The sequence below is a fragment of the Vigna unguiculata genome, chromosome 11 (assembly GCF_004118075.2).
Source record: "Vigna unguiculata cultivar IT97K-499-35 chromosome 11, ASM411807v1, whole genome shotgun sequence".
Classification (NCBI taxonomy): Eukaryota; Viridiplantae; Streptophyta; class Magnoliopsida; order Fabales; family Fabaceae; genus Vigna; species Vigna unguiculata.
Genome location: NC_040289.1, coordinates 1,622,501 through 1,643,936, shown reverse-complemented (window position 1 = coordinate 1,643,936; position 21,436 = coordinate 1,622,501). Strand labels below are relative to the sequence as shown.

Genomic DNA, 21,436 nt, shown 5'->3' with positions numbered 1-21,436 from the left:
TTGGAATAATCAGTTTTCACAAAATATGACATTCCTACTAATGAAAATTTGTCCGTTCTTAGGTTCCAAAAGCATATATCCTTTAGTACTAGTTTTATAATAAAGGAAAACACATTTTCTAGATCTTGGTTCAAGTCTAATCCTATTATTTTCTAAACTTGAAGGAAAACACAAAGAACCAAAAATCTTGGAATTTAGATAGGTATAGGAGGTTTCCTATATAATAATTCATAAGGAGATTTTCCATTAAGAGTATTAGAGGGGAGTCTATTTATCAGATGAATAGCATGAGAAGCAGTATAAGATCAATAAATCTTTGGTAAACCAGATTGAAAATGAAGATTACAGGTAACATTATGGATATGTACTTATGTTTCCTTTTAACAACAACATTGTTTTGTGGAGTCTCAACACAAGCTTTTTTATTTAAGATGCCAAATTAATCATAGCAAAATAATTCTCTACCAGTTTTAGATGTAAAGGTTTTAATGTTCTTATTGAATTGATTCTTTACATACATAACAAAAGTGAATAACAAAAGATCAGCGTCACTTTTTGTTTTCATGAGAATATCCAAGTAAGTCTTTCATTAAGAGATTGTCCCATGCTAAAAGGGCACCTACCAGAGCTACTAGTTCCTTTAAGATGTCTAGAAGTTTTTTGTTGCAATCAACTTGAAGCTTACACTATTAGTGCTCTACAAGTGCAACTAAGAGACTATGGAAAGTTGCAGTTGGACGGGACTACAATAAATTTTTCAATTCAAAGCAGATAACATTCTTTTCTTATTAAAATTTTTATTCCAACATCTCAAAACAAGTTTCATTAACAATTTTCTCTAAAGCAACTAAGTAAGCAATGAATGCAATCAACTAATTATTATTTTTACTTAAAGTGAAATTCAGATTCAGATTTAAATTCATAACAAATAAGATATCTTTAATACTCCGTAACTTTCTTTTTCTTTACCTCGAGGTCATCGGTTTTTTGACTTTAACTTTAGGAAAGTCATCAATATTCGTTGTGTTGGGGTGGAACTAGGATCAGGCAGTAAATTACGATCAACATATTTGCCAAACGAAAGTGTTATGTATGGTAGAGATGATGACAAGGAATTTGTCTTTAACTGGCTCACATCTAACACTGCCAAAAACCTTTCTGTGCTTTCTATTGTGGGAATGCCAGGGCTGGGTAAGACCGCTCTTGCCCAACATGTATTCAATGATCCAAGGATGTCTGAGGCTATATTTGATATCAAAGTCTGGGTTTGTGTTTCCGATGAATTTGATGTTTTCGATATATCAAGAGCAATTCTTGAGGGTGTTACTAGATCAAATGATGATAGTAGAGATACAGAGATGGTTCACAGAAGATTGAAAGAAAAATTGACAGGAAACAAATTTCTTCTTGTTTTGGATGATGTTTGGTACAAAAACCAGTCTAAATGGGAAGAAGTTCAGAAGGTCCTTGTTTCGGAGCCCAAGGGAGTAGGATTCTTGTCACTACACGTAATAAGGACGTTGCTTCTACCATGCGGTCAGAAGAATAATTTCGAAAACTATTACAGGAAGATGATTGCTGGAAGTTGTTTTCTAAATATGCATTCCGTCATGATGATACTCAACCAAATCCAGAGTGTAGGGATAATGCCATGAAGATTGTTAAAAAATGTAAAGGACTACCTCTGGCATTGAAAACAATGGGAAGTCTATTATACAACAAATCATCTGTTTCAGAATGGGAAACTGTGTTCAGAAGCGAAATATGGGAATTGCCAAAAGTTCGTTGTGATATTGTTCCCGCTTTAGCATTGAGCTATATCCATCTTCCTTCCCATCTGAAGGCATGTTTTTCTTACTTTGCCCTGTTCCCCAAGGATTATGAGTTTAAGAAGGAACACTTGATGCACTTGTGGATGACTAAAAATCTATGTTGTCGTCAACATAGTAGGACTCCAGAAGAAGTTTGCCAACAATACTTCAATGATCTACTATCAAGATCCTTCATACAACAATCAGGTCAAGAGGAAGAAGTATTTGTCATGCATGACCTTCTAAATGATTTGGCAAAATATGTTGCTGGAGACGTATACTTGAGGTGTGAAGTTGGTCAAATAGAGAAGATACAAAAAGAAACTCGTCATTTTTCAGTTGAACTTGAATATGATGATCAATATTTTGATGGGTTTGGAACTTTATGTAATACAAAAAGGTTACGTACATTTATGCCAATAAGTAGAAGCAGGTTTTCTAATCGCTGGCATTGTGGTATCAATATGTTGATACATGAATTATTCTCCAAGTTTAAGTTCATACGGATTTTATCTCTGTCTGGTTGTTCTGACATTAAAGAGATACCTAATTCTATTGATAATCTTAAGCATCTTCGTTCCTTAGACCTCTCCCATACTGCAATAGAAAAACTAACTGGAAAGATATGTTTACTCTCCCACTTGCAAATACTGAAGCTGAACAATTGTAAAAATTTGAAGGAGTTGCCCTCAAATTTGCATTTACTCACCAATTTGTGTCGACTTGAATTTATAAGCACTACATTGACAAATGTGCCACTAAATTTAGGAAAACTGAAGAATCTTAAAGTAATGATGGATTCCTTTAATGTTGGCCATGGCAGGGAGTTGGGTATTCAACGGCTAGGAGAGCTCAACAACATTCATGAAGACCTATCAATTGGGGGGCTACAAAATATTGAGAATTCCCTGGATGCATTAGAAGCAGATTTGAAGAATAAAACACACATTGTGAAGCTAAAGTTGCAATGGGATATGAGGAGGAATGGGAACTCTGTTGATTCAAAAAAGGAAGAGGATGTAATTGAGAATTTGCAACCTTCCAAAAACTTGAAGGAGTTATCAATCTTTGGCTACGGTGGCACACAATTTCCAAATTGGTTGCAAAAGAATTCATTGTTGAATATGGAGTTCTTAATGTTAAGTGGATGTAAACCTTGCCAACATTTACCTCCACTTGGTCTTTTGCCGTTTCTCAAGCACTTGCATATTTCACAGTTCGATGAGATAGTAAGTATTGATGCTGATTTTTATGGCAACAACAACTCTTCTTCATTTGAATCTCTTGAAACACTGTCGTTCTCCTACATGACACAATGGGAAAAATGGGCATGTAAAGGACTGATAGGTGTTTTTGCTTGTCTAAAACATCTTTCTATAAGTTTTTGTCCCAAGTTGAAAGGACATCTGCCAGAGCAACTTTTTCCTTTAAAAACACTAGAAATTAGAGAGTGCCAACAACTTGAGGTTTCCGCTCCCAAGGCTCTAGATTTAAATCTAAAAAACGGTGGAAATGTGTTGTTTGATTGGGCTACAGTGAAAAGGCTCGAATTGGGTGGGGACAACATGGAAGCATCATTTTTGGAAATGGTTGGGCGTATCATACCTGACAATTCTATTAAGCAATTGAGCATTGATTCAAACACTTTTAGTGATTCTCCAAAGAGTGATGATTCTGTCTCCCTGTGGACCTTTCCACTACATTTCTTCCCGACACTCAAGAAGCTTACTCTCGATGGGTTTAGTAATTTACATATGATTTCACATAATCACCCTCACAATCATCTCAAGTGTTTGAAAATCGTTAGGTGCCATAAATTTGAATCATTACCTGAAAACATGCATATGTTGTTTCCATCTCTCGAGAAACTAATCATATGTCAATTGTCAGGTTTTACAGAGGGGGTTTCACTGGGGAGAACAACACCAAATGAGATCTGAGCCTAACCACATAAGACACTGACACCACTCTCAACCCAAAACCTTAAGGCAATAGGTTTATGGGTCTTGATCCTTATATAGTGCTCTACTTTCTCATTTCTGGTCAATGTGGGACTTAGACTCACACTTAGATTCCTAACAATCTCCCCCTCAAGGGTGAGTCCCTTCAACCACATTGGTACACTCCCCCTCCAGCGGAAGCATTCCCAACCACGAGTACTCCTTTTCTGCCCTTTTCTGTACCGCCGTTCTTCTTAACGGGACACGCTTAGCTGAAACCCTTACCTGGACCTTGCGAACATTGTATCTTTGGAAAGCAGAAAAAGGTTAGCTTCTCCAAAACAAGTAAGTCGTCTAAAGTTGAAAGACTAGCACTAGTGCATACAGATGTTTGGGGGCCAGCTCCAGTGAAATCTCTTGGAGGTTCACAGTATTACATAACCTTCATTGATGACTCTACAAGAAAGGTATGGGTTTATTTTCTTAAAAATAAATCTGATGTGTTTTCTGTGTTTAAAAGGTGGAAACAGGAGGTTGAGACTCAAACAGGTTTAAAGATTAAATGTTTGAAGTCTGATAATGGTGGAGAATATGACAGTAATCAATTCAAGGAGTTTTGTTCAGAGAATGGGATCAGAATGATCAAGACGATTCCAGGAACACCAGAACAAAACGGTGTGGCAGAAAGAATGAACAGAACCTTGAATGAGAGAGCAAGATGTATGAGAATCCAGTCAGGATTACCCAAGGTATTTTGGGCAGATGCAATAAGCACAACAGCCTATCTCATAAACAGAGGACCATCAGTTCCTTTAGGCTATCAGTTACCTGAAGAAGTATGGTCTGGAAATGAGGTAAACCTTTCACATCTAAAAGTTTTTGGTTGTGCTTCATATATTTTGTTGAACTCTAATAGTAGAGATAAATTGGACCCTAAGGCAAAGCGATGCTATTTCATTGGCTATGGATCTGACATGTATGGCTACAGGTTTTGGGATGACCAAAACAAGAAAATTATCAAAAGTAGAAATGTTACTTTTAATGAAAACATGTTCTATAAGGACAGGACTGCAGAATTTGCAAATGCAAATAAAAAGTCAGAGCAGGTATCATTAGAAGAAATTTCAGAAAGTGATGTACCCAACAGAAGGCAGAATACAGAAGTAGAGCCTGAGTCAGAGTTTGGGTCAGAACCTGAACAGATAGTAGATTCAGTAACTCCTGAATTACCGACTAGAAGGTCTAGCAGAACAATTGTAGCACCACAAAGGTACTCCCCTTCATTGCATTACTTGTTGTTGACTGATGCTGGTGAGCCAGAGCATTTTGCTGAGGCTATGCAGGGAGGTGAATCTATTAAGTGGGAGCTAGCAATGGAAGATGAGATAAAGTCTCTTCAGAAGAATAAGACATGGTCTTTAACCAAGCTTCCAGAAGGAAAGAAGGTTTTGCAAAACAGGTGGGTCTATCGGTTAAAAGAAGAACCAGATGGCAGCAAACGATATAAGGCCAGACTCGTAGTGAAAGGGTTCCAACAGAGACAAGGAATTGACTTCACAGAAATTTTCTCTCCTGTTGTCAAGATGACTACCATAAGAGTTATCTTGAGTATAGTAGCTGCAGAAAATCTTCATCTGGAGCAGTTAGATGTGAAAACTGCATTCCTACATGGAGATCTTGAGGAAGAAATCTTTATGGCACAACCAAAAGGTTTTGAGGTACAAGGCAAAGAGAATCTTGTATGCAAGCTTCATAAAAGTTTGTATGGGTTGAAACAAGCACTGCGACAATGGTATAAGAAGTTTAATGAGTTTATGAGAAACTCAGGATTTCACAGATGTGAAGAAGATCATTGTTGTTACGTGAAGAAATATGTTGATAGATATATCATTCTTGCTTTGTATGTTGATGACATGTTGATTGTTGGTGCTAATATGGCAGAAATTGACAGGTTGAAGAAACAATTGTCAGAAAATTTTGAAATGAAGGATCTTGGTCCAGCCAAGCAAATTCTTGGTATGAGAATTTCCAGGGATAGATCTAAAGGTATTCTAAATTTATCTCAGGAAAAATATATAGAAAAATTACTTAGCAGGTTCAATGTTGGAAATGCTAAAACCAGGAATACACCTTTGGGAACTCACTTAAAGTTCTCAAAAAGGCAATCTTCTCAGACAGAGGAAGAAGAAAATCACATGTCTAAAGTGCCATATGCATCTGCAGTAGGGAGTTTGATGTATGCTATGGTTTGCACCAGACCTGATATAGCACATGCAGTGGGAGTTGTGAGCAGGTTTCTATCCAATCCCGGAAAGGAGCATTGGGAAGGCGTGAAGTGGATATTGAGATATTTGAAGGGCACTTCAAAAATGCATTTGTCCTTTAAAAGAAGTAATCTCACTTTACAGGGGTTTTCTGATGCAGATTTGGGAGGTGATTTGGATGGTAGAAGAGCACAACAGGTTATATTTTTACGTTGGGTGGCACAGCTATCAGTTGGAAGTCCAAACTTCAAAGAAGAGTCTCCCTTTCAACCACTGAAGCGGAATATATAGCTATCTCAGAAACAGCAAAAGAGATGATATGGTTGAAGAATCTTCTAAAAGAATTAGGAAAAGGGCAAGATGAACCTTCATTATTCAGTGACAGTCAAAGTGCCATTTGTCTTGCTAAAAATCCAATTCTTCACTCCAGATGCAAACACATTGAATTGAAGTATCATTTTATCAGAAACTTGATAAATGATGGAGATTTGATTTTGTTGAAGATTCCAGGTGCAGAGAATCCAGCTGATATGTTGACCAAGACTGTCACAACAACTAAGTTGAGGCTTTGCATTGCCTCAACTGGCCTTCGAGAAAATTGATGATGAAGGCACTACACTAGGTGGTAATGTAAATCAAACCCCAAGTGGGAGAATTGTTAGAATTATGGTGCTTGATTTAGTCCCACATCGCTTAGAATAGTGAGATGTGGTTCTCTATTTTACTATATAAGAGACTCTATGTAAAGCTTTAAAATATACCAAAAATACGAATACTTCCTAGTGTAGTCGTGGACGTAGGCATACACATTGTACGCCGAACCACGTTAAATTCTCTATGTCTATTTTTCTTTCCTTTATTCTTTTCCTTTATTCTTTCCTTTATTGCCTTGTTCCTAACATCAATGTCCAAGACTTGAGTCGTTCCCTGAAGGAAGTTTGGCATCAAATTTGAAGCATCTGTTAATCATAGGGTGCCCTGCATTTGAATCATTACCTGGAAACATGCATATTTTGCTTCCATCTCTCAATTTGCTATTGATAATAGAATGTCCAAGATTTAAGTCATTCCCCGAGGGGTTTTTACCATCAAACCTTGAGCATCTTGAAATCAAAGAGTGCCCTGAATTTGAATCATTTCCTGAAAACATGCATATGTTGTCTCTCAAGTCGCTACGCTTACAAAATTGTCCAAGACTTGTGTCATTCCCTGATGAAGGTTTACCATCAAGTCTGGAGTATCTGGCAATCAGTAATTGCTCTAAATTTGAATCATTGCCAGTAGAAACATACACGTCTGTCAGATCGATACACATAGAAGATTGTCCGAGATTTGTTGTGACACTTTGACTCGTTGGCTCACTGAAAAAAGCTTTCTTTGGAATGATTGAGTATTGAAAAAGTTGAGGCACAATGTTTTCCTAATGAAGGACCTGACTACAAGGGTCTCTATCAACTCCCATCTCATAAAAGACTTTGGAGCTGCCCCAACCTCTAACGGTTACCAGAGAAGGGTAAACAGCATAAAGAATGGGATAAGATTGCTCATGTTAAAAACATGTATATATTTTAGTGATGTTGTTTGTTTTGAATATTGATGCATTTGGTCTGCTACATTTTATTTTTCTTTTGAATGTGTACCAACTACTTTTCTCTTTCGTTTGTAGTCCTGCAAAAAAGGCTTCAAACAATTTAACCCTTCCATCATTTGTTTTCATGTTTGTTTTAATGTTCTTTTCACGGTTGTTTGTGTTTGTTTATTCATTACTTAGACACCAAATTTGACTACATTCATTAAACTGGCTTTAATATATATCTGAAAGCCAGAAAATCGAAGAAATATGAATGCACGATTTTTTTTTTTTTATATATTCTGCAAACATTATCAGAACCCAACCACTTCATTATTGTCTATTTTTCTAATTTTTTATTTTTATTACATGATTGTGTCACTTGAAACATTGTCATATATGAGAGATTTTAAGTGTCCTCTGGTTTATTTACTGCTATGGTAGCCACACTTCTGCATTCTATGATGAACTCTTTTGGATGGTTTCTGTTGATATACATAGTTGGACTTAAAGATCTTTGTTTAAATGTAGTTTTTCCCTTTTGTTATGTAATAACATAGTTATATTATACATAGTTACAAGACATATAGTTCAACATGGTTGAATTGATTTGCAATTTCTTATTTACCATCTATATTGTTTTGGAGCATGATCTCTATTATTTCCTGCAATACCAACAAACTTTTTTTAAGTGATTTAACTTGCTGTAGATGTCACTTATTCAAAATTCCCTCTTTTGGGCATAAAGTCCAAAAATTGGAACATTTTATGTCAAAAAAGTGAACTTTTTCGATATTAGAGTTTCCAAAATGTCTATTTTTGGATAAAAGGGTGACCTTTTGAGGTTCCAATACCACAAGAAAAACTTTACGGATAATCAATATTTTTTCTTGTTTGGTAGAGACTTCAAAATTTTTTAAAGTGTTTGTTTTGTTTGAAAACTACTGTAGACATGAGTGAAAGACAAAAAGAATATTTTTTTTTATAGAAAATTTATTATATAAATTTATATTATTTTAATAAGTTATGCTTCTTAGAACTTAAAAATAATTAATATCTATTGAATTTTATAAAAGTTCATATAGTTAATTATAATATAAATGAATTCTGACTTAATATTTATTAATAAAATTTTATTTTATTTATAGGACAAAAATGTCAATAAGTGTTATACAACCGTGTTTAATATTTTATTTGATACACAACAAAAAAAAAGTTAAAAATAATAAAGTAATTATATTTAATTATTGTTAAAAATTAAAATATAATTAAACGTACACAAATTTAAATTAATAAAAAAACTAACCAAAAATAATGTTGAACATCTAAAAAATTTATAAAAAATAAAATTAAATATAAATTAAATAATAAAATGACTACATTTTATTGTTGCTAAAAATTTCGAAAACATTTTTTCTTCAAAAATTAAAGACAGTTTACCTTTTGAACGATAAAAGTCTTTACATTTCATACTTTCATGAATAGTTCTTAAAGTGTCAAGAATATTTTTCAATTAAATTATGTCTTTAGTACCTATTTTTATAAGAAAATATGGATTTAATCATTTTATTCTTACATGTATCAATGAGGTCACTATATGAGTGAACAATGACTAGGCAAAATGAAATTAGTGATGTGGACTATTATTTTTCAATAATTAATATTTTAAAAAAGTGTTAGAATAGGGTTTTTTAATCGACAGAGATTGACATTCATTGTGCTACAATATTAGGATTTTCAGGTTTTCTTATTCAAGGAAAATGGGGCCAACTTTGATAACAAATAACTATTTCTACGAGCAATAGAATATCAGCATATCATAACAAATAACTTCACACAACATACATAAAACTCAGGTTTTGTTTAATAAATAGGGCCAGCTTTGACAACCAATATAGCACTCCACTATTTCTATTTGTATTTGTAATTAATTAATGATTATATTTGTTCATCAAACATGATAAGACTAAATATTTTTAAACAAAAAATCTTAAAATTAATCGAGACATTTTTAAATAGAATATTATCAAATATGAAACATAATCCAAAATATATGTTCTTTAAAATTATTTAAAGTCATATCAAAATGGAATTCCTATAAGCTCATTCCCACTACATAATTTAAAATAAAACAATGCTTTAATTCTCCGATCACATAATAATATCTTCTCCAAATTACAAATTTTATTCCTCAAGCACTATTAAAATATACTATTAAATTCTTTTTTATATCTATTTCGCACTCTATTGTTTTATTTTTAAGTCATAATAATTTTACTTAAAATATTTCATGATATATCATATCTAATAAAATTAAATCCCAATAGACTTAAGCATATATATCATTTATGGTATTCACTAAATGTTTACACCATAAAATCACAATAACTAAGAATAAACATAGAATGTAAACAACTATAAGAATAACTTTAAAAGTATCACTATTAACTAACTATACATTAATCTAAATAACCAAATATTTATATTTATCAAAATTATATTCTTTCTTATCCAATCTCAATTTCTAAATCACTGTTTTTTATCTCCCATAAGTCCGATGTGGCTTTACTATTTTCAACCACCTTTCCCAACGAGCAATAAACTACAATTTCATTATTACTTTTCTCTAAATGTTGATTATTCTTTTTTTCATAGTCACTTATAAAATAGTTCTATTAATTTATATTATTTAGTTAATATTAATATGGTAAACCTATCTGCTTGCCAACTTTATTCTTTATATGAAAATACCTATTATTTTTAAATAAATAATTATTTTTAACTATATATTTACTTTTCATTTTTTTCAACTAAATATAATTGACACATATGTTACACATCAAAATAAAAATTATATACATACAAACTTAATTTAATAATTGATCCATTACCGTCCCTGTACTGCACAAGAAAAGGAACTGTGTAAAGAGTTTTGTATGGGTATAAGTTCAAGAGTGAGGTTATCAATAAAAAGATTATGTAGAACTTGCTGATAAGTCAAAATCTGGTGACGTACATAGAGAGAGACCATCTTGCATATCTCAAAGGGATGGAAGAACAATATCATCATTCACTTCATCATAAAACAATCATTCATAAAATATTATACCAGAATATATCGAATTCCAACAAAGAAAATACAGTGTAAGATTATTCTACAAAGATTAAATGTTGGATTATTACTATACATACTATTTTATATCATGAAAAAAAATTCGACAGTAAAATACACTGCAGAGCCAAAAAAATAATCACATGAAAAGTTAATATACAGACTAATAAAATAATAGATTTTAACATTTTTTTTTAATATATATCTAAATTTAAAACAAAAAATTACTTAATTAATTAACAGTATAATAATAGCCAATCATTCATTGAAGGGATTCAGCTGTTGAAGTATGTGATGTGGGGAAGACTCAGCAATCATTGGCGGCTTCACCATCGCAGAAGAAAGTGTTGGTCAAATACCTTATTGCCCTTTCAATACTACACTAACCCTGCACTGCACTGAGTCATTGGCACAAGCTAGCAGCCGCACTTGAATCCATACCATGGCATTAGAATTTGTTGGTAGTGCTCTTCTTTCTGCTTTTCTTCAGGTTGCATTCGAGAAGCTAGCTTCTCCTCAAATTCTCGATTTCTTTCGTGCAAGAAAGCTTGATGAGAAGCTGCTGAACAAGTTGGAAACCAAGCTGCACTCTATCCATTCTCTTGCTGATGATGCAGAGCGAAAGCAGTTCACAGATCCACATGTCAGAAACTGGCTGCTTAAGGTCAAAGATGCTGTCCTTGATGCAGAGGATCTCTTGGATGATTTACATAATCTCTCCAAAAGCCAAGTGGATGTTGAATCTGAATCTCAAACCTTTTCAGGCTGTTCTTGCAAGGTATTCAATTTCTTCAAATCTTCTCCTATTAGATCCTTTAACAAGGAAATTGAGTCAAGGATGGAACAAAACCTTGACGGCTTAGAATTTCTCTCAAGCCAAAAGGGTGCTCTAGGATTGAAAACAGCTAGCGGTGTTGGATATGGGATGAGCAATGAACTGCCACAGAAATCACAAACAACATCGTTGGTTCTTGGAACTGATATCTATGGTCGAGATGATGATAAAGAACTGATCTTTGACTGGATGACATCTGACATCAACAATTGTTACCAGCCATCAATACTTTCTATTGTGGGAATGGGCGGGTAAGACCACTCTTGCTCAACATGTATTCAATGACCCAAGGGTGGATGAGGCTAAATTTGTTGTCAAAGCTTGGGGTTGTGTCTCAGATGAATTTGATGTTTTCAAGGTATCAAGATCAATTCTTGAGACTGTTACTAAATTCACTGATGATAGTAGAGACACATAGATGGTTCATAGAAGATTGAAAGAAAAATTGTCAGGGAAGAACATGTTATGAACCGCCTATCAAAATTTTACCTAAATCAGACGGTTAACGAATCAGGAAACGCAGTTTTATGAAAACTGCGCAGACTAGAAAAATATGTGGCATCTAGTGCCTAGAAATCAAGAGTTTGGCGCTTAGCAGTATAAAACCAGTGCCCGACTGTTTCTGTTGCGCTAAAAGTATGAAAAACAGTGTTTTTGCACAGTGTTTGTGTAGCCTGGTGTAGTCACCCTTGTCATCAGGTGGTTCATCACAAAAACCCAGAAAACAAGCCACAATTCATGCATCGCCTCGCGGACCTTGAAGGTCCGCCAGGCGGTTTCTGGAAAAATTCTAGAAATGTGAAAACATTGAAGGTTTTGATCATAACAAGGCACCACATGCACACATTATACTACACAAACATCATAAAACAATTATACACAAAGAGTTCCCCTAACCTGGTAATCCTTGCCAAAATTTGAAATTGCTTGAGTTCTCCTTGCTCACGATCGTTCCAGCCATTGTCTCCTCTCCAAGATCTCTCTAAGCTCTTGATATTCTCTCTACTTAGCCCAAAATGCACTCTCCACGTTGCCAAAACCAATCCCTCCCTTGATCTCTCCCTTCCTCTCCTTTTTCCACCAAACTCTGTGTGAATTATCAACCTCTTCTTGCTATTATATGCAATCAGTCCATTCTCCTTCATCTCCATAATAAAACCTTTCTGCAACAGTTGGCCAAGGCGTAACAAATTTGTTTTTAAACCTGACACATATAGCACACCATCAATAACCACTTCTCTATTATCCGAGTCTCTCAACACCACACGACCAACACCTTCTAAGTTTAAGCTACTATCATTTGCAAATCTAATCTTACCATGAGAGGTATCATCAATCTTAATGAACCAATCTCTTCTGGCTATCATGTGTGTGGAACATCTAGAATCTAGGTGCCATGAAGATTTTTCATCTGTACTAACAATCTCTTCTACCTATTTATTTGGTTTCACAAGATCCGAGAACTAGTAAATGAGAAAGAAGTAGTAATCAAATATTGTCCAACTGAAGAACAAGGTGCAGATATTTTTACAAAGTCACTGAAAATTGAGTTATTTTACAAGTTGAAGAAAATGCTTGGAATGGCAGACACTTAATTTAAAGGATGCAATGTCAGAAATAAATCAAGTATATGCATTGTATTTTTATTGGACCAATACAAAACCTCATTTGAAAGTTTTCAATTCTCATTAGCTTATTAGGAGGCAACAAAAATGGTAGGCACCATTTATGGAAAAACTCAAAACTAAAAAGCTGGAAACAAATCACGTGGTGTAGCTTTCTTCATGGTTAGGAAACATTTACTATTATTGTATTGTAAATTGTAGCCTATAAAAGGCAACTCTACATGGATATGAACAAGTTTTTTGAGTGAATGAAATATTGAGAAAAAGTATAAGTTTTCTTCCTCTATTTCTTTTATTGTGTGTGAGTGTTTGGAGAAAATATTTATTCCACCGATATTAGATAATGAACTGATTTTTGACTGGCTCACATCTGACATCAACAATCCTATCTATCAATACTTTCTATTGTGAGAATGGGTGGGGTGGGTAAGATCACTCTTCCTGAATATGTATTCAATGATACAAGAGCGGATGAGTCTAAATTTTATAACAGCTTAGGCTTGTGTTTTAGATGAATTTGATGTTTTCAACGTATCAAGAGCAATTCATGAGGCTATTAATTTACTGATGATACTAAAAATCTAGAGATGGTTCATAGAAGATTGAAAGAAAAATTGATGGGGAAGAAATTTCTTCTCATTTTGGATGACGTCTGGACGAAAACCAACCTAAATTGGAGGACGTGTGGAAGACCCTTGTTTTTGGGGCCAACAGAGTAGGATTTTTTCACATGTAGTAGTGTAGTTACTTCTACCATGCAGTCAAAAGTTCACTCACTAAAGTAGTTACAAGAAAATGATTGTTGAAATTTGTTTGCTAAATATACATTTCAAGACAATGATACTCAACCAAATCCAAAGTGTAGGAAGATTGACATGAAGATTGTTAAAAAATGTAAAGGACTACCACAATGGGAAATAGTGTTCAAAGCAAAATATGAGTTTGTTGAAGAGTGTTATATCTTTTCCGCTTTAGTATTGAGCTATATCCACCTTCCTTCCTTGTTTTCCAAGGATTTTGAGTTTAAAAAGGAGGATTTGATATAGTTGGCCATGTGTGAATACAGGTTGTGGAAGATAAAGGCCCACTCTAGAAAGTGTTTGTCCTTAACTTTTGTTAATCGTCATTGCAAAGCATAAGGAAATCGGAAACTATCTTCTTTGAAATTTGAAAAGCAACCCTGAATTAGATGGCACTAAATCCATTCTTGGTATAAAAATCCTGTCATCAATGTTTTTTCCAGTAATTACAGCTGCAGAGATTACATTTTTTCCTAAATGGTTGACTTGCAATCTTGTGCCATTGCAAAGACCTTTCGCTTGATCAATATTTCTCAAGAGCATAATTGGCACACCTATTTTCAGCTTGAGTTTATGATTTGGTATCCCTGAACATTTGATAACATTTAAAAATTTAGATGTAAACCATTCAGATTGAACTTCATCTTGTTCATCAGATTGGCAAGGTGTATCTGAACTTAAATAAGTCACCTCTTCACCACCTTATAAAGACAACATGAAATCATTTACTTGCTCTACAGAATCATTAGTTGGGCACAAGATTGCTCCATCATCAAAATAATTAGGCTTCATCATGTTAACCACAAATTGAGGATAGACAAATTCAACCAATGACAATAAAGGTAAATCTGTATTTCTAATCAACAACTCTTCTGGAATTTCAACCATGCACTCACCATTCTCATTTACATCCATTTGTCCATCTCCAATCTTCAATATCCAATCAGCAAATTCTTTGATATCATTGGCTGTTTGAGTGTTTGTTGTAGTACTTAATCTCATGTTCTTGGACAGTTTTAGCACTTTACAACAATTCCATAACTCTGAATAGTTGATTGCTGATTTGATGATATCAAACCTAGATCCTTTCTTGATAACGGGTAGAATTTGTCTGAAGTCACCTCCCAAGACAACTTCTTTGCCACCAAATGGTTTGTCATTATTGGCATCATCAACATTTCGCATAATATCTCTTAGTGTTCTATCAAATGCCTCAAAGCACATTCTATTCATCATTGGTGCTTCATCCCAGATAATCAAATTGGTTGCCATCAGAAGTTTAGCACGGAGACTACCTTGCGCTATGTTGCAAGTTGATTCATCATTAATTAACAGTGGGATGTAGAAGGTAGAGTGTGTTTTTTTCCACTGGGAAGTAGTAAAGAAGCAATTCCACTTGATGCTACGTTCAAAACAATCATGCCCTTGCTTCTTAGAGCAGCTGACAATGTCTTCCACATAAAAGTTTTCCATGTACCACCATAGCCATATAAAAAGAAGAATCCTCCCTTCTTTGAAACAACTGCTGTCATGATATCCTAATATACATGAATTTGTTCATCATTCAATGCTTTAAACAAAATGTCATGTTCTTTCGCCATCTCTTCTTTATTGTATTGCAGCTCATCAATAATAAATCTATTATTGAATGTATGTAGATATGAAATATCAAGTTAAGGTAATGAAGGATAATCTTTCAAACATCTACCATTTGACATTAGCATTTCCTGTATTTGAATGAGACAGATTTTTTATAATTCAACAGTCTCAATTTCAAGACCTGCATGAACAAAATAATGCAATTAAAAATTATATTTATATTCAATTAAATATATCACATTATAAATTACCTGGTAAGTTCATCTCCTTTCTTTTTTGGTATAAAATTCCATCACATAAGATACTCCACGTAGAATTCCAAACTATATCTGGTTTAGAAATTGTATTCATCGATAACAAAGTAACAAATAATCTTCTAAGTTGATACCCAGAAGCAAATTCACTTGCTTCTTTTATTGCATCAATGTATTCTTTATCATCAGCCAACAATCCCAAAGCATAGCAAGCTTCTTGGTATGTTTCATAAAATTTTCCATCAATGGTCTTAATGCTTTCATAATCAATACAACCTTTTTCAATGGTCAGTAATATCCTCAAATAATAAAGTTCTCCAGAGCCCGGAGGAATATAAGTAAGTCTACCAATGTTGTAGCCTTTCTTCCTTGGTTTCCATTCTTTGTCTTTAGCAAACCACACAAATTTGCTTGGAAATTCAGAATAAGTCAATTCTTTTCCTTGTTTATAAACTTTGTTAGCCTCAAACCAAGCTAGAAACATTGTGTTAGCATTTTCGTATCTGTTGAAGACCACATTAATATCATCATCATCTTTAAACAAAGTTGATTGTTGGCCAGGAAGATGAAATGTCAATCTCTGAACAGGAGGCCATCTGTGATGGATGTCAAAAGCAAATATTCGCCAAGCGGCTTCACATGGTGATAGATACCTACAATCATAATACCTCTTGATCTTATCAATAATGGTTTCTTTGTCAGATTGTGCAGAGTTGTTGCTTATTTTAAGAGTAGCTCTGTCAAGACCTTTGTTGACATATTTGAACAAATATTTTATTGAATTGGTCTTATTGCAATACTCTGTATTGACGTGAGCTTGATACCTCATTAGAAGGGGTGGATTGTAAGGAACAACACTTCTATTGTCCAGCTTAATTCCATTCTTCTCAACAAATCTACCATTATCAAGTCTTCTATAGCATGGATATCCATCTTCATCAATTGAAGTTGAAGATGGGAATTTTTTAGGATAAAATTTGGAACATCTTCCTTCCTTCATGCATGGTGAATTATATCTTGCATGTCCGCATGGTCTACGAATCATGTAACTTGCTACAACTTTTTCCAATTTGGGGTACAAATCCGCATTGGGCAATTCTACTAATATTACTTTATCAATATAAGTTGAATTTTTCAATTTGCTTTCTCCATCCAACCATAAAAGTATATGTGCATGAGGTAAATTTATTTTTTGGAATTCTACTATGTACATTCCTGCATATATAACAGAACAAATAAAATAGTTGTAAAAATTTAATTTAATAAATATTGATATAATCTATATTACTTCCTATAGAACATACCTGCAGTGGTTTTTCCAAAGAAGTCCTTTTTTTTTTAAATCTGTCATCATTTCATCCAGCTTCATTTTGAAGACTCTACATACAATATCAGGTCTATCTAAAGGTGATAACCCTTACGCTAAAACAAAGTCTCTTATTTTGCTCCAATTGACATTACATGTTATAGTAATGAACAAATTAGGATATCCAATTTTTTTACAAATTGCTATAGCATCTTGACAATTGTTGAACATATATCTTGTACCACTAGTGAATGAAGCAGGCAATACAATACGTCTTCCAATTAAAGAAGGATTTGTCTCTCCTCTATTAACAGCCTCTTGTAATCCATTAAGAATATCACAACGAATTAACTTTTGATTAGCTCTAATGAAAGACAACCATTGTGCTTCCACCATTGTATAGCAATCAACTAAAAACTGTTGGAACAATCGACATGCATTCACAATATTTCCAGGTTCTATAGATCTTTGTTGTATTCTAAATGCAATAATTTCTCGCAAAGAAATTCTAATTTTCACCTTGGATTTACTTCTTGAATGAGATTCTCTTATTGGAATATCTTCTTGATAGCCATCTTCTCCATATGGAAACATGAGAGAATATTGCAGTGGAATGAAAGTTGTGTGAGTTTCATGCAGTCTTGTTAATTCACCAGAACATTTTTTAACAATTATATCTCTGCCTACATCTATATTGCCAAAATCACCAACTATTAGGACAACTATTTAATCACATGAAGGTGTGTTGTAGACTCTAGGGTCTTTATTTCTGCCTCTAAATAGTCTTAGCGTGAAATCTGATTCCATATGTTGCAGTGACAAATCTCTTACTCTTCTAATAGATTTAGCAAGAACATTGTGAGTGTCAATCATTTGAATCAAATTAGCAACCAATGATTGATCTATATCGGATTCCTTGCTGTTTGACCTAAAACATAATAAAGAGAAGACATGTGAACAGATGTATTTAAATATTTCATTTAAGCAAATCACTTGACCTGTTAACTAACCTGAAATGCTTCAGTCTGTTACTCATTTCATTTTCAGTATCATATATGTAAAGTTATGCAAACTTTGGCTTTGATCCATGTTCTGGCAATAAACTTCCAATATGATGATAGTTCTGTCCATTAAGAATAAATTGTGGTGGAGCAGAACCATTGTTCATTGAAGCATCTATCTTACCACCAATTGAAGTAAATGAAAACATGCTATTGTATACTCTTACATTCTGTAAAAATAATTTGCTTCTATGATCTACACCATTTAACAAACCTTGAAGAAGATTAGGTGGTTCTTTTAATACTGGAATTTGCACTTTTCCCTTTTGACAACACTATGAGAATTGAACTTCCTTTGATGTGTTACTTTTTTCTGCTCTTTCTTCATACCAAAGTTGAGCTTTACAGTATTGGCATTCCAAGCAAGGTTCTCCAATATTGAGTAGTTCTGAACATCAGCATAAAGTATTAGCCTGAAACGCATATTTTATCTCTGAAATTATGTACAATTGTGTGTCACATTACCTTGTAACTCCCATTTGCAATACAATTCGTTTGTAATTGTAGTACTTGTACTATCTCCTTCAATATTAGTAAAATGAGAAGTAAGTAATCATTTAAAAAATTTATTTATTGACATCAATAAGTTAGGAATTCAATATCTGATTTACCTTCATGTGTTATTGTTGCTGAATCATCATTTGTTGTGTCTGAACAATGTTGTTCTGTTGTTGTTTCATCATCAAGAGTGAATCTGTTCTGAAGCGATTGTATGACTTGAAAAGGATATTTGACAACTTTATTGTTAGAGACAAAATATGAATCATTTACAACTTCAGATGTGCCACCTATGCAAAAGAATTATTAAAACAATTACGTTACATTCATTGGCATTGTGAGTATGAACATTTGTATATATGAATAAGAACCTACTTACCTGCATTGCAATTGTAATTATTTTGTCCATAATTTCTCTGAATGTTATTGCTAACAACTGAAATCATTAAAAAAACATGAATAGAAATTTAAAATTCGTCATCTTCACCTAATTACAATAGGTATATAAGAAATTAAGATGAATGTAGAAATTTACCGAAAGGAGTATTGTATGTTATAGTAGAAGCTGCAAATTGTGAAGTCATTAAGTTTATTTGGATTGGATCTTCAACTAAAGCAATGGAAGAATTTGATATATTGTTTTCAGGCACTGCATTGAAATAAAGCTTTGTTTATAATTTCTTAAAATGATATTGCATTAATAATATTGAAAAACCAACAAAGATAACTTACCAATTGTTGTCTGAAATATTGAATTGATATTGTGAAGGTTGTTGTTGTTGTTTTGCAGATCTGAAAAAGGATTATTGTGGAAGCATAGAATGTAAAACAATAAACAATCATACTCCAGTCATTCATGTAAGAACAATGTGTAAAGAAATAGGTTAAAAGAAGAATACTTACTAAGATCCAACTTTTGTAATGGCTTCCTTTGGATAGTGTTCTGGAATTATTTTTCAGATTGAGTTCTTTTATCTGTCATTAACACAATAAAGATATTTGATTATGCATTTGTGTTGTCAAGTAAAAATCCAAATAAACATTTTCAAATATAATTATAAAAAGAAAACTTGATATTTTGATAATTTGAGAAGAACGGTTGGCAAATTTTGTTTTTTTTCTTGCATTCTCTTCTTTGTAATCTGCAAAGAAGATATAAACATAAAAATGTAGAATTTGTAAATAAATGTTTGATGAACACATTCAGAAGTCAAATGATTCAAGTGAGATGTTAGAAACTTACATGAATGTTGATTACTTCTTGCATTCAACCTTTGTTGTAGCACCAACTTCTTTCTCAGCCTTGCATTTTTACAATCGTTTTCCTCCATTTCAGCAAAAAAAAATATGAAATACTTTCAAAGGTGCCAATGGAATAAGCAAAAACAAAGATAAGCTGACTCAATGGATGCAAAAGTGTTTTCTGTTTTATTACTATATTGGTGAATGTCTTTCTTAAAATTTTTTTGGGAGATTGTACCTCTAATCACCATTGTGGAAAGAAAAATATTTGTAATTGTGATAGGAAGCACTTGTAAGACTACAAAAAGTTTTTAGCAGTAGACAAAGATTAAAAATAGAAAGAGCATGCAGTGTTGAGCGGTAATAGATCAGAATCATTCATATATATAGCAGAATCATGCACTTGTAACACGTTTCATAGCAAGTATCTGCAATTTTTATTTCATTATGTTTGGAAATTATAACATACAATCAGTGTCTGCACATCCAAAACCAACATACATCCATACATAAAGATTAAAAAGATAATGGCAGACTACCAAAACATAAATCGCAAATGAAGTTGAATAATTACATTAAAAGAAGTTCAATTAATATTGCTTTTATGTTAATATAGCAATGAAATATATAATAATTATATATAACAGACCAAAATCCATCCTCCTACTTTTAATCTGTGAATATCATCATCCATATTTTATTTAAATTCTAATATGTCTCACTTGAACTTGATGTTTAATTAAAGTTTTAGAATAAACTTTTTATTGGCATTCATAGAAATTGAGACAATCTTCAAAGAAATTTCATTAATAACAAAATAGAACTATACATATGCATTGCTGAAAATATAAAAACTTGTAGCTTGACAACTACATAAGTAGCAGATATAAAAACAAAACTATTTATACTCGACAGTTCCAAATAACACCATAAAACAAACTGTAAATTAAAGTTTATAATATGTCAGCACTTTGACATTCTGATTGCTTTTCAACTGGTCAACTTCAAACACCAAGTCAATAGTTTGATCAAATCCATGAGTAGTACAAAATTCCTTCCAGCCACTTCCTATTTTGTTAGACTTCTTTGGATGATTTCTCAAGAGTAGTTTGCACTTCACTATTTTGTGCGGTCCATAAAGAAAAATGTTTTTAAATCTTCCTTGACGAAGATAATTGCCAAAATCAGCTGGCAAATCCTAACACATTGAATGAAATTAAAGAATTAAATATAAACTAATAATCAGTTTAAGATATGGATTAAATGTTTTAAAAGAATTAGAAGACATAAATATAAATATCAAATAAACATCCACCGAGTAACTGAAATGAATGTCACCAGATGGCTAGCATTGCATTGGTTTGGATTCAGAAATATGCAAAAATGCAACTTCGGTCCATTGAAAAGTGGTTCATATGCTTCAAGTCTTTTAAGAAAACGTCCAATAGATAAAGGTTTGCATTTACTTGGAAAAACAGTGATCTAGAAGCAAGAATGACCGACATATCCAAAATAAATA

The 21,436-nt window shown here is 33.1% G+C and overlaps 1 pseudogene; it reads left to right on the top strand.

Annotated features, from left to right (window-relative positions):
* Nucleotides 1-1,032: 1,032 nt before the first annotated feature.
* LOC114169393 lies at nucleotides 1,033-7,364 on the top strand (annotated as a pseudogene).
* Nucleotides 7,365-21,436: the final 14,072 nt, after the last annotated feature.